The sequence below is a fragment of the Myodes glareolus genome, chromosome 6 (genome assembly GCF_982192425.1).
Source record: "Myodes glareolus chromosome 6, mMyoGla1.1, whole genome shotgun sequence".
Taxonomy (NCBI): Eukaryota; Metazoa; Chordata; class Mammalia; order Rodentia; family Cricetidae; genus Myodes; species Myodes glareolus.
Window position 1 is genome coordinate 23518121 of NC_142031.1, and position 13993 is coordinate 23532113.

Below are 13993 nucleotides of genomic sequence, written 5' to 3' on the forward strand. Positions count from 1 at the left end.
TCTCAGGCAGGTTTCATTTCTTCTCAGCATTTCGGTTGATCTCTGCTTCCTCTGGACAGCTGAGTTTGTCTGAGAGTCTCCTTCGCCATTTATCTGAGTGTGACACTCAGCAGTCTTGTTGCTCCCCTGCAGGATAGAACACTTTATGTATTTATTTTTATGTGCATTGGTGTCTTGCCTGCATGTGTGTGTTTCTGTGTGAAGGTGTCAGATCTTGGAGTTACAGACAGTTCTGAAATGCCATGTCGACACTGGGAATTGAACCTGGGTCCTCTGGAAGACTCTGGGAGAGCAGTCAGTGTTCTTAACCATGGAGCTACCTCTCTAGCCCTCTCTTATCTATCTATTATTTATTTACTTATCTATCTATTTATACTTTGAGGATGGAACATTTCAATCTTGGAGGAAACTGCTATACAACACGTCTACATAAACGTAGATGCCTGGTGCCCAAGGAAGTTGGAAGATGTCAGAGCACCTAGAACTGAAGTAACAGAGGCCTGTGAGCCTCTGCATAGGTGCTGGGAACCAAATCTAGGACCTCTGGGAGAGTGCCAATCTTAACCACTGTGTCTTCCCCAGCCTCCTGTTCTCATAATTCTTTCTACTCGTTCTTTTACCCTAGTAAGTTATATAGGCAGATACTGGATCTTAAGTCAATGCTGTAGCATATGTAACATGAGGGGCCAGCTTGTTGGGGTATCTGTCCCACCCAATACCCCACAACCGGCAAGCCCCCAGTAAAAATCAATCACACAGAGATCTCTATAAGTTATAAAGCTGATTGGCCCATTAGGTCAGGCTTCTTATAGGTCCTTGTAACTTATATTAATCCATTATCATTATCTATGTTAGCCATAATGGCTCAGTACCTTTTCCAGCTGGGCAGCTTACATGTTTCCTCTCCGGTGGTCTGGGCAGAACTGGCAGGGGAGCTTCCTCCTCCCTAGACTTTTTCTATTCTCATTGCCTGCCTCTACTTCCTGTCTGGTTGACCCGCCTATACTTCCTGCCTGGCCAATCAGCGTTTTATTAAAATACATGATTGACAGAATACAGACAATTCTCCCACACCACAATGTTCCTTCCCTGAGGGAAGCCTTGGCTGGTGGTAACACAGTTTACTCTTTCCATACATTTGATACATTGCTTAACTCAAATTGCTAACATTTTGTTAGGACAGCTGCATCGACACCCATGATGTCTGCTTTGGTATCAAGATAGCACTTGTTCTGTGAATTTAGTTGCTTAATGTTTCTTGCTCTTCTGCCGTCTGAAATAGCCTCGGCAGGATGGCTACGTTGGGGTGTTGTTGCTGCTGTTGTTGCTTAATTTTTTTCTCTATGATTGAAATTTTTTGAGATCCTATAACAAGCACCAAGGTTATTTTAAATGAACAAACAGTCTGAACAGATACTCGTAAAAGACAGTGTTTGAATGAACAGTAGAAACCCAACAAACTCATTAACATCATTTATCTCCAAGGAAACACAAAGGAGCTTATGCACTCACCAACATGACTAAGTTAAGTGTTAAAAGAACCAAGTGCGGAGGATGATGTGGATCAACCAGATTTTTCGTACAGTATTGGTGAGGATGCAAAAATGACAGCCACTTTGGAACACAGTAGGATGAGACTTTATTCAGCTAACCATGTCCCACCATGTCACTCGGCAGTCCCATCCCTACAAGTGTACCCCTAAGGAAAACAAATGCACGCCCACAGCAGCATTATTCAAAAACAGGCCCCGTTTTGGTGTGAATGAGAAATGTACTCCACAGGCTCAGGTATTTGAACACTGGTCTCCAGGTGGTGGGGCTGTCTGTGAAGGCCTGGGAGCCGTGAGGAGGTGGGGTCTTGCTGGAGGAAGTACATCACTAGAGGTGGGCTTTGAGGTTTGATAGACTGGCTTGTTCCACTTCCTGTTCTCTCTGTGGGCTTCCTGTGTGTGGATGAAATGTGATCTGTCCCCAAAATACTGAGGCTGGCCTCAAGTTTCTGCCCCCATGCCTTCTCCACCATGACAGGCTGGATCCATTCTAGAACTGTAGGATAAAACATATCCGTTTCTCCTCTAAGCTGCTTCTACTCATGATTTTTTATCACGGAAACAGAAAAAGAATTACTACAGCCCGTAACTGAAAATACCTGCTATGCCTATCACTGTGTGTGTGTGTGTGTGTGTGTGTCTGTATGCGCGTGTGCATGTGTGTGTGTGTGTGTGTGTTACACAACTTGTGATCTATCCATACTGTGGAGTATTATTCCACTATGAAAAGGAACGAAACATTAATTCATACAATGACATGGATGATTTTAAAAAGCACTGCGCTAGTGCACAGACATCAAACACGAAAGATCATTTGCTATACGACCCTGTGTAAAGTTCTAGAATCAGCAAGAGCATCATGGAATGGAGGAAAGCAGGGCAGTGGTGGCTGGGCTGGGAGAGGACCAGCTACAGAGGAGTGTAAAGACGGTGGACAGTTTTCCTGATGCAGGGCCTGACAGTGGCAGATCAGGAGCCAGCGTTCGACACTTGTCACCACGCCATTGCCCACGAAGCTCTCCTTTCACTCACAGTGTGGCTTCAGCACCTTGATCACCTCAGTTTCTCTCTGTACAGAGTGGGGCCGGTAACTGCTCGTAGTGAGTGCTGTGGGAGGCACCAAGAGCATGTCCTTCAAGTCCAAGGTGCCTGCCCTCTCCGGATGCCTGGAGTGCAGTCACCAAATCCCTTGTGGGAACTGTCCTCTACTGATGGAGACTCCTCCCTAAGGATGCTGAAAATGCTGGAAAGAAACCTGGGGAGGGACAGCTGGGAGCTGATGCCAGCACAGTCTGGTATCGGAGAAGCCACATAGCTAAGAAGGATCCTTCTGGGGCCACAGTTTGGGAGGTTTTGGTCCACAGCTTGTGACGGCACAGGACATCACACTGAGGATGCCTTGGGGACCACAGCTCTTACCTCACGGCGGCCAAGAAGTACAGGAACAGGAAGAGGCTGTGGACCTAATAAGAGCCCCCCTCAATCCCTTAACTTCTTCCCACTAGGCCTCACCTCCTATACTTCCACCTCCTCTTCCAAACACAGGCTGGAGACCAGGCTCTCAGCATGTGGGCCTTTGAGAAACTTTTCATATCCAAATTATACCAGCCCTCCCCTGATGATGTCTCTTCCTAGGCAGCTCAAGGCAAACCTATATGACCACCTATAGGTTTACAGCCCCCTCAGGTGACACTGACTCCCCATGCAGGGAAGGCTACAAAAGACCAGAAGCCTCACCTTGCAAGGGGAAATGCACCATTCTCGGCTCTGCCCCGCCCACTTCCATCCTTTCCCCAACAGGCTCTCCCAAGCCCTCGGATCTGTTCTGCATCTGCCCCTCAGATGCCAACCGGAGAGATTCACAGGTCTGGTGTTCTCTGGCACTGGCAAGGGTGGAGTTTCACAAGGATCTTGGGGGAGATTAGCAGTCCACCTTCATGCTCCTTAGGACAAGATAGGCAAGTGTTTGCAAATGTTTGTGAGCCACTGAGCTGGAGTTCATCTCCCCTTCCAGGCTAAGGAGCAGGCAGGAGAGGAGGATGCCCCTGTCAATTAGCCCACTTGTTTTAAGAACAATGGGCTGTGGTCTCCTTGCAACCAGACTTCATATATAACAAAAGAAACCTGGGTGTTTGTGAGCCGGCCTTTGAGCCAACTGGAAAACTTGGCCTTGCCAAGGGCTGGGGCTGGACAGGTCCAGCGCTGCTCTGTTCAGCACCTTCAGAAGGACTAAAGCCGTCCTCCATCTTAATGTCTCTGATCCTCTTGTTGAAGGATGAGTCCTGTCCCTAGCCTGAATTCATTTCCAATTCCAAGAATTCAGGTCCTGTGACCCATGAAATTCTAGAAGGTCTGACTGGGTATATGCAGAATTTTAATCAGAAATTTCTAGACTCTGACTGAAGGGGTCTATTAGGTCACTAAGTCAACCCTTCATAGAGCCAGGGCCACTCCACAAGGTGCATGCCTTCCTTGTCTAGGAGTTCACTCCTTCCAAGAACAACCTCCTGAACTCCGACTCTTTGAAAGAAATCCCTCACCCTGAGCTGTGTGTCAATTCCTTGAAACTCTCCCCAGATCTTCCGCTGACTTCTGAGACCACAGACTCCATTTTCCTCTTTGCTTCAAGAAGTCTCTGTAGACTCTTTGGCACCAGGTCCTGGTAGAGGCAAGAATACCGAATCTTAAACCGGCGATGGGAGAAGCCAAGACCCACCCATGAGGACATTAGTAGATCCTCAGGGCACAAAGATTTCACCAGCTGTGTCTTGAAATTGGGGGAATGTAAGAATCACAGTTTCCTGCACCAAAGCTTATACCCAATTAAACTATCCACCAAGTCAGGTAATAAAGGTATTTTCAGACTTGCAGGTCCTTAAGGAATTTGTCTTCCATATTACTGTTGTCTAAAATTCCTGAAGGATATGTCTGAGCATTATGAGGGAGAAAGCCAAAAGAGGAAGGTCTGGCCTACCTGGTGTGCTGGCTAGCTTTATGTCAGCTTGACACAAGCAGGAGTCACCGGAAGAAGGGAACTTTAATAAGAGAAATACCTCCATAAGATCTGGCTGTAGGGCATTTTCTTATTAGTGATTGATGTGGGGCGGTGGGGGGGCAAGCCCATTGTGGGTAGGACCATCTCTGAGCTGGTGGGCCAGGGTTCTATAAGGTTGAACAAGCCAGGAGGAGCCAAGCAGGTAAGCAGCACTCCTCCGGGGCTTCGGCATCAGCTGTTGCCTCCAGATTCCTGCCCTGCTTGAGTTCCTGTTCTGATGTCTTTCAGTGATGGACTATGACGTGGCCATGTAAGCTAAATAGTCTTTTCCTCTCCAAATTCATGGTATTTCATCCTAGCAATAGTAACCCTAACTAAGACCCTGGAGACACCGGTGCGCACCACACAGGGATGGGGGACACCAGACACCCTCTGTAGGTTGCAGCTGAGAAGATGCAGTTCGAGTTGACAGTCTTCTAGATTCCAAGCTGTGGCTAGCAAGATAGATGTCCCACCAAAGAGAACAGGCCCAAAGCATCAACTTCAGAGAGGAAGGCCATTGGAAACAAAGAAAGATTAGCTGTCTATTCTCAACAGTTTATGGTGACCTAACAAAGCTGTGCTCTGGGGTGGGTAGGAGCCTTGGAAGACGGGGACAGGCACAGTCTGGCAAAGTTCTCCTGAACCACAGCTGAAAGCAGACTCTCAAGCTGTGGTCTGACAAATCTTCAGAGGGATGGAGGCTGGGATTGTGTGAGCTTGTGTTCAGATTTTGTTTTTAGGGACTCAGTTGGTGAGTGCTTTCCTTGTAAGCACAATCAAGGACCTGAGTTTGTTCTCCAGAACCCACATTTTAAAAGTCAGGGATGGCGCTTATAATCCCTGAGACTCAAGGACCAGCTATATTGTCAGTCTTTATTGTTCACAACTGGACTCCAGCCCTCAGCGGCCTCAACAATTGTTCCATCTAGAGCAGCGATCTCCAGCCTTCCTCCCGCTGAACCCTTTAATACAGTTCCTCATGTTGTGGCGGCCCCCAGCCACAAAATTATTTTCATTGCTACTTCATAACTGTAATTTTTGCTACGGTTATGAATCATAATGTAAATGTTTTTGGATAAATAGGTTTGCCAAAGGGGTTGTGACCAACAGGTCGAGAACCACTGATCTAGAGGCTTCTTTCTTCAGAGGAAAGTGGGGTGTCTCTGGGGACCTTCCCCAATTCTGGCTGACTGGGATAGTGTGGTAGGTGGAGTCAATGCACCTAGTCTCACAAGAAAGCCTCCAAATAAAGTGGCAATAGCACGAGACAGGAAGAACCCGGGACCAAGTTCCTGTGGGCATACAAGTCAGCCAGGTCACCCCAGATTCTACCCTGAGACAGAAACCAGTAACACTCTGCTTTGGCCCACTGCCATATTTGTTCCTCTGGATACAATTGAGTCCTGTAGATTCTGTGAGGACTGTGACTATGGCTGCATGGCCACAGGAGGGAACTCTTGGGATGGAGCTCACTCTTCCTAAAGACTCACAGGAAACGGACCTTACTCTCTGTCTCCTGGATGTCCCTGTCATGATCCTGGAGTTGACACAGTCATGTTCCCATGCAGGGGACCCCTAAAAAGGATGAAAGCAAATTCATCAAATCTGGCTGAGGGTAGAGATGGACAGCCGGGGATGGAGGAACAGGATGGCATCCCCAAGCCACTACATAAAAACACCCATGACTGTCTGTGTGGCATGGGACAGTAACTTCCCATAGCTGGTCAGTCAGCTGTAGGTAAAAGAATTTCATAAGTCCTACAGCTTGGAAATCCTGGCTGGCTATGCTGGGTTCCAAGCCGCAAGCAGCTGCAGGACCTCAGTTTCCTCCCTCCTGGGTACAGGACCTTGGCTCCTCTGCAGTTTTCAGCCCTTGGCTGCCTCCAGCCAGGCAAGCTGAGGACCGCCAGGCATCTGCTCCTCCCCCAGGTCAGGGTTTATCAGGCATCTACTGTCCATGAACTATCCAAACCTCTGGACTCTGCTGCTTATCTGCAGATAAGCTACTGTGTCTAACAGTCTCTATACACGATCTTCCTTGAATCAAATCAGATAATGGATTATTTGAAAACAGACTGTGTGTCGATTTACGGGACTGGAAGTGCGTTTGTGAGGATGGATGAATGAGCAACGTAGCTCTGTAATCTGAGAACTTGAGACAGGACCTAACACTAGGCAGATACTCTGTAAACACAGGGAAATGTGAGCTGTGGCCAATCAGGATCCTGCAATTCCTTCAAGCCACAGGGATTGATGGATGGATAGCAGAAGCGTATCAATAAACTGGTCAAAGTGAGTCCAGGGCTTTGGGCAGCTAACATGAGGGTCTGGTCCTACTCTGACTTCCACCAATGTAAGTGTGGAGGGCCAGAATGACTGGGCTAATTCCACGTAAGTTAAGAGGCTGCCCAAGAATGGGCCCCAAAGAGAAAACAGACCCCGACCACAGAAAACATGTAGAGTTTGTTTCTTAAGACCCTAGAACCAGCCACACTTAGAGAGCACGGAGTCTTCAGCTATATGCAGCCCTTCTTCAGTTTCTCCTTGAGATGCCCGTGAGTCTGGTTGTGTGGCTGAAGGGCATCAGTGCGCACCTGCCCTAGTTGGTTGTTGTCTGTTTGGTTTTCTAGATGCAGCCCTGGCTGGCCTGGAACTCACTCTGTAGACCAGGCTGGCCTCAAACTCTCAGAGAACTGCCTGCCTCTGCCTCTCAGGTCTAGTTTGCTTTCTATTGCTGTGATAAAACACCATGACCCAAAGCAACTTGGGGAGGAAAGGGTATGTTTGGTTTATGCTTCCTCATCACAGCCCATCACTGGGGGAAGTCAGGGCAGGAACTCAAGCAGAAGCAGAGGCAGGAACCATGGAGGGGCGCTGCTTACCGGCACACTCCTCATGGCTTGCTCAGCCTGCTTTCTTATACAACCCAGGCCACCTGCCCAAGTGTGGCGCCACCCACACTGGAATGAACCCTCCCACACCAATCATTAATCAAGAAAATACTCCTACAGACTTGCCCAGTGCAATCTGACAAAGGCAATCCCTCAGTTGAGATTCCCATTCCCTGATGAGTCTAGCTTGTGTTAAGTTGACAAAGCTTATTTAGCTAGCACAATGGTCCCTCTGTCCCTGTGCATGGCATTTCTTCTGCTGCATGGTGAGGAGGCAAATGCTAATGGCCGTCTTGGCTTTGCATGGAGATAGTGTCACAGGTGTTCCCTTTACTGTAAGCGTTCAAAAGTGATCAGAAGGCTTCCCTGTCCTTGGAATGCTATAGAAGTTTCCAAAACAGACCAATGCAGAGGTGTTTAGACTCAACCCAGGCTCTGGCATGCGATGTACCCTCCGGTCTCCTAGGGATCTTCTTGCTAGAGAAGCCGTGTTTGGCACTAACCTATCTGAGCAGTTCTCTGTCAAACCAAAGGGTGCCATATTTTCAGTCCAGGCAGCCCACAAGGCACCCAGCAAGGACAGCCAGGACAACATGGGCTGGAGCAAACCAACATGGAGAGGCAGATGCTGCCAGATAAAGCTGAGTGTCCACATCCTGGATCTGCTTGCTCTGCAGTCCCACAGTTTCCCTGCTAGGTTGGCTCTCCAAAGGATAGACTTCAAGAAAGTCCCGAAGGGAGCATCTTTTCAGAGACTGAAAGGGCAAGATGGGTGTGGAGGGCTGTGCAGCCGTGTAGGCCTCGGAGGAGGAGCTAGGGCTAGGGCATCTTGGGGTAGCCTCCAGCCAGAGGAGGGGGCTGTGTCTTTAACCGTCAGTCCTCACCAGCCATCAGAACCAGGCTGTCCCCAAGCAGAGGTCTGACTCTCAGAGAGCAGCTTTCTCCTCAGAGCTATTTTAAGAGCAGGATCAGCTCTTCTAGTAGTAAGGGGACAGATCGGGAATGTGTGACATCAGCGTGTCTAAGGCATCCTCTGACAACCCCAACAGGGAAGAAGCTATGTCCCTCACTCCTTGTCCGCTGACACTTTCCCACTTTCCCTGTGACCCCTGGCCATGCTCTGGGAGAAACTCAAAGCATTGGGAACAGCCTTCTATTTGAACCCATGGGATCCTAACAACAGGACAGTGGCCCTTGGGGACATGCAGAGAGAGTCAAGAGTGAGATAGCTTGGTCACCTGCTCATACTGTCCATGTTGAGGGGTACACAGGATATGGAGAGGTCTTCTCTTCCTGTACTCACCAGGGAACCCTCACATTCTCCCGATGACCATAATATCTGCCATGTCCCCAGATCTCTCTATGTGTCCTTGAACATGGCTAAGCTTCTCCTCATGCATTCTGGGTCTTTATCTAATATGTAACCTGGTGGAAGTCAGTTCATGGGGTGGGTGAGGTGAACTCTCCCAATGGGACTTTGAGTTTATATCTCCACTTGAACTACAAGAAAAGCTTGTGATCCATGACGGCGGCTTCTTAGAGGCCCAAACCTCTCTGATTGACACATGGATGTCCCATCTCTCCTCTGCAGCAAGAGAACAGTGGGACCATCATTTCCAACTGGTTCCAAGTATGGCCTGCAGAAGGAGGGGCAGCCTGGGGTTCCCAGGTGTCGGGGGGGTGCAGTCAGTACCTCTCACTCTCAGACTTCCTCCGGCCTCTGCGGGAAGCCTGGCAGTGCCAACCAGCATGTGTGGCACAGTGGCCTGGGTTGCAAAATATATCCGGCATGGCAGTTGGTGAAGTTATGCAATCGCCCCCAACTTACGGAAACCACCTTGAGGTGCTCCCGGGGAGCAGAGGTGGATGGCCCGGCTACCCAGCTGACTGCCGGCCTGAAAGGATAGCTGACTTCTTATAACCCCCAAAGGTCACCTATGAGAATGGGATCAACCTTGAGAGGGTCAGAGGGCATGCTCCAAGGAGCTGTGGTGGCCGGCTGGAGAGCAGGGTGGTGTGAGGATTTGATTGCCCCCCCCCCCCCCCTCAGGTGAGACAGCAAGCTTGACACAGGCTCAGGTAGCAAAGAGACTCGGGGAGGAAAGTCCCACAGAGACCGCTCCCAGCTCCACGTGGGAGCTCTCTCCTGTTCAGAGCCTCCACAGCAGGAAGACATGAGGGTGGGACATGCCCTCACGTGAGAGGCGTATCCAAACTGCTGATGTCCTGGGATTCGCCTGCCCTGCCGCAGCTGCGTGGTCAGCCATTCCTGAGAAGGCTGTTCGCCACAGCCAGTGAGATCCTAGAGCTAAGTGGGTCTCCCGGTCCCCTGCCCACCCCAGCTCCTCCACATCTCCCAACCCGGGAGGCACGGTCCTAATGGGGTTAAAGCCCAGCTTACCTAGAGTGAGATTCCGGCCCTGCCTCCCGTTGGAGCCCTGGTGGTCATAGCTTTCTCAGTTCTCAGTTCTCTCACACTTACAAGGATGAAGGACGTGAGAGGAAAAGCTGGCCTTGTTCCGGTCTCACCACCTGGCTGCCTACACCTCAGGCTCCCAGCTCCATGGGAGCCCCGCGGAACATGCCACGGTTCCCAGCCCTCTTCGTCTCCTTATCCGGACTAAGGGGGTGATTCTGTGGGAATTTGCATTAGACGCTGTACAACATATTTTACCTTTCTTTTTCTGCTCCCCAGTGCATCTGAGGCCAACTTGTTTCAATACTCGGCCGCCTGTTTGCCGCAGCTCTGGCATTGTTTAGTGAATGGATGTGCCGGGCCTTTTTCAGCTCCCTCCCCCAGGACTGGACACCGAGGTTACTTCCGTTGTTTTGGTCTGACAAAGGAAGTCTTCACCGCCTTCCAGCACTTACAAGGTTGCCTTGGAGAATCCAAAGATGTGTCATCCCTCTGTCAGATAGGATATGCATTTGTTATTTCAATGGATATGGGGAGGGACGAACTCATTGAGAAAAAAATGCAATTTTCATAGTTTATTTTGTAACAGGCTTCTTTATATATAATGCTTTCAAATTTTACCGACATTGTAGCATACATTAAATAATACTCTCTTGTATGGATGCACTATACCTTATTGAGATAATTATGTGTATTTTGTCCTTCATTTTATTGTCATTGAATCCTGTTAAGTATGAAGTGTCCTCGTTTGATTTATTTTTATTATTTTAATTATATGCATGCGTGTGTGTCTGTGTTGGGATATGTACATGTGGGTGTAGGTGTTCACTAGCCCAGGGCATTGGATTCCCCTGGCACCGGAGTTACAGGCCATTGTGAGCCACTTGGCACGGATGCTGGGAATCGACTCAGGCCCTTGGGTCCTCTGCTAGTGCAGTACATGTTCTCAACTGCTTCACTCACTCCCTGGCCGTCATTAGTATTATAGATGGGAGACCACTCGCAGGAGCATGGATGGGGGCCACTCACAGGAGCATGAATGGGGAGCACTCACAGGAGCATGGATAGGGGAGCACTCACAGGAGCATGGATGGGGGCCACTCACAGGAGCATGGATGGGGAAGCACTCACAGGAGCATGGATGGGGAGCACTCACAGGTGCATGGATGGGGAGCACTCACAGGAGCATGGATGGGGAGCACTCACAGGAGCATGGATTGGGGACCACTCACAGGAGCATGGATGGGGGAGCACTCACAGGAGCGTGGATTGGGGACCACTCACAGGAGCATGGATGGGGGAGCACTCACAGGAGCACAGGTGAGGGGTTTCCTGAGGAGCACAGGTGACTCGAGGACAGGCTAGAAAGTCATAGCCCCATCGTAGATGACACCGTCATGGAAGCTGAATCATAGAATCTCACCTTCAGTTGGCTTGCATTTCCTAGATGCCCTAGTGCCCACCCGCTAAGACCACAGGCAGCTGATAGCTGGAGGTCATGGTGAGTGGAGATCTGGAGATGTCTTATCCCCTTTCTACCACGAATGTCAGCAGCTCCATTGCCATGACCACAGACCTGCTATTGGGCCAAGAGTTCTTTCTCTAGGTCACCATAGAAACCTTTGCTCCATGAAGGCTGCTGGTCACATCGTGCCTGAAGGAGAAAGCTATGTGGGAAACAGTCTTAAACTCCTGTCACGCAGTGACAGCACAGAATCCAACTGTGTTGTTCATAGGTGAGAGCCGTGATAAAAGACTCTGTTTCTGCTTCATATGGTTGCTGTATCACCGCCTTAAGGGGTCCTTGAGAGTTTCGTGAGAGGGCATTGCCATTGTCATATAGGACGACAGCTCCATGGTGTTACTACTTCGAAAGACTGAGGACAGTCATCCCCATGCTCATTGCTAAGTCCTCCCTGACCCCTCCTTAAAGACTCATCGCTATTTTTAATTAGGTGTCTATGTGTGGGTTTGTGCCCTCAGAGGCCAGAGGAGGGCGTCAGCTCCCCTGGAGCTGGAGTTAATAGGCAATTAGGAGCCTTCTGACATGGGTGCTGGGAATCGAACAGATCTTCTGCAAGAGCAGAATATACTTTTAATTGCGGAGGCATCACTCCAGACTGGTCTCTTCTTTCAAATCCAACCTAAGGCCAGGGTGGTGGCGCACACCTTTAACCACAGCACCCAGGAGGCAGAGACAGGTGGATCTTTGTGAGTTCCAGGTTAGCCAGGGCTCCATCTCAAAAAACAAAACAGAACAAAATTCAACCCAGCTAAGAGTATTTATTTGTTTATTTATTGTTATACTAAGAAAGTGTTCTACCGTTGAGCTGCATCCCCAGTGCCCTGCAATCCTTGCCTCGTGTACAGCTCATGTACAGCCCGTGTACAGCCGTGTACAGTCCGTGTACAGCCCGTGTACAGCCCGTGTACAGCCCGTGTACAGCCCATGCAGACGTCTAGCGGCAGCTGTCTGACTGACCATCTGTTTCCATGATCTGACTCTAAAGCGACCCTCCGTATACCATGTGGAGTTGGGCTTGTTTCCTTGTGTGATACTCTCTGGCATTGCCCCACCTCCGTACAGGGTACTGAGCTCATGTCCCTACACATACCAGGCCAGTGTGCCACCGGTAAGGTTCCCGTTGGCCCCGACAGTCTCGGACTACTGTCCCACTCATCCTTAAAGTTTTAGTGATGAGATTAGATTTATATCTGACAGTTTTGTTGCTTATTTTCTGGGTCTCCTGTCTTTTTTTTTCTGTTTTCCTTTGTATTTAAATGTAACATTTGAATACAGTCTAAACCCAACAGTACATTATATATTATACATACCGTTATACACAGTTGCTCAAGATACATGAGGAGTGTGCATATGCACTTACTGTATTTCACTCTTAATTACACTGAGTATAATTCTACTTCCACTAAAATGCCGTTGTTACTCTGTTGGTCCTTTGACTTCTTTTCCGTGCATTTGCTCACTGTCTGAAGTCTCCTGCGTCTGGTTGGCCTTGAGTACTTCCCTCAGTATTTCTCCTGCTACCCATAGATCATCCCAGGGTTTGCACGTGTGGTAAAGGCTTTAGCTTGTCTCTCACCACTTAAGGTGTCGTCTCAGGGCCACCCGTAGTCGCTCTGTGTCCCCATCACCCTGCCCGCCGAGTCGCAGTGTGGAGTTTTCTCCCACGAAAGCAAGCCCACTTTTCCCTGCTGCCTTCAAGACGCCATTGTTGCTTTTGACTTTGGTGTTTGACCCTGCCATGTCCGCTGCATGGGTCATCACGTCTCTGCAGTTTGGAGTGAACTGTCAGAACACTAGGAAGTTTTCCGTTGTAACTGCAGCAAATACTTTTCTTCACTCCTCTCTCCTCTCTCTGGCCTTTCCACGGTGCAGATGCTGGGGCGCTTTGATTCGGAGTCCTTTTCTTCATGCTGTCCTTATACACTGTAAAAGAACCTAGCAGTCACCTCACGTTCACCAATCTTTCTTCAGCTTCTTTAAAACCACTGTGGACGTTCTCTAGCACTCACTTTGCTTGTTTTTCTTTCTTAAAGTTTAGCTATGTGTAGATGTTGATGACACATGTGTGCAGGTACCCGCAGAGACCAGGATGGGGCGTCAGATACCCTGGAGCCAGAGTCGCAGGCCTGTGAGCCGAGCCGCCCAGTGCGAGCGCTGGGAACAAACCCTGGTCCTCCAGAAGAGCAGCAGGTGCCCTTCATCACTGAACCATCTCTCCGGCCTGTGGCTTATAGCTTTCAGTTTCATAATTTCCTCTTGTTTGGTCCAAGTATTGTGATGTAAGCCAGGGTCTGTCACTGACTGACACCCTCAGACTTCTATTTGCTTTAAGAATGACTTCCTGTGTCTCCAATGACATTCTCTATAGAAGTGACCCTGTCATGCCTTCCTGACACCTTTGTGGCTTCGTTAGTTGTTTTCCTTGTTTTGTTTTTGTTTTGTTTTATAGGGCACCATCTTCTCGGTTAAATTCTAAGTACTCGCCTAGAGTACTAAGTCTTAGGACGTTCTCTTTGTTGCCACCATTTTCCATTTCTTCACACTTATTTTTTGGTTTTGAAACCAGACATTTTA

At 49.1% G+C, this 13993-nt stretch overlaps 1 long non-coding RNA gene across 1 annotated transcript; it reads right to left on the bottom strand.

Moving 5' to 3' along the window:
* Nucleotides 1-3331: 3331 nt before the first annotated feature.
* On the bottom strand, nucleotides 3332-13779 carry LOC125388488 (uncharacterized). Its single transcript, XR_007228246.3, has 3 exons — nucleotides 12730-13779; nucleotides 10153-10386; nucleotides 3332-4209 (listed from the first exon to the last, which is right to left on the bottom strand). It is a non-coding gene; the product is annotated as an uncharacterized LOC125388488 (long non-coding RNA).
* Nucleotides 13780-13993: the final 214 nt, after the last annotated feature.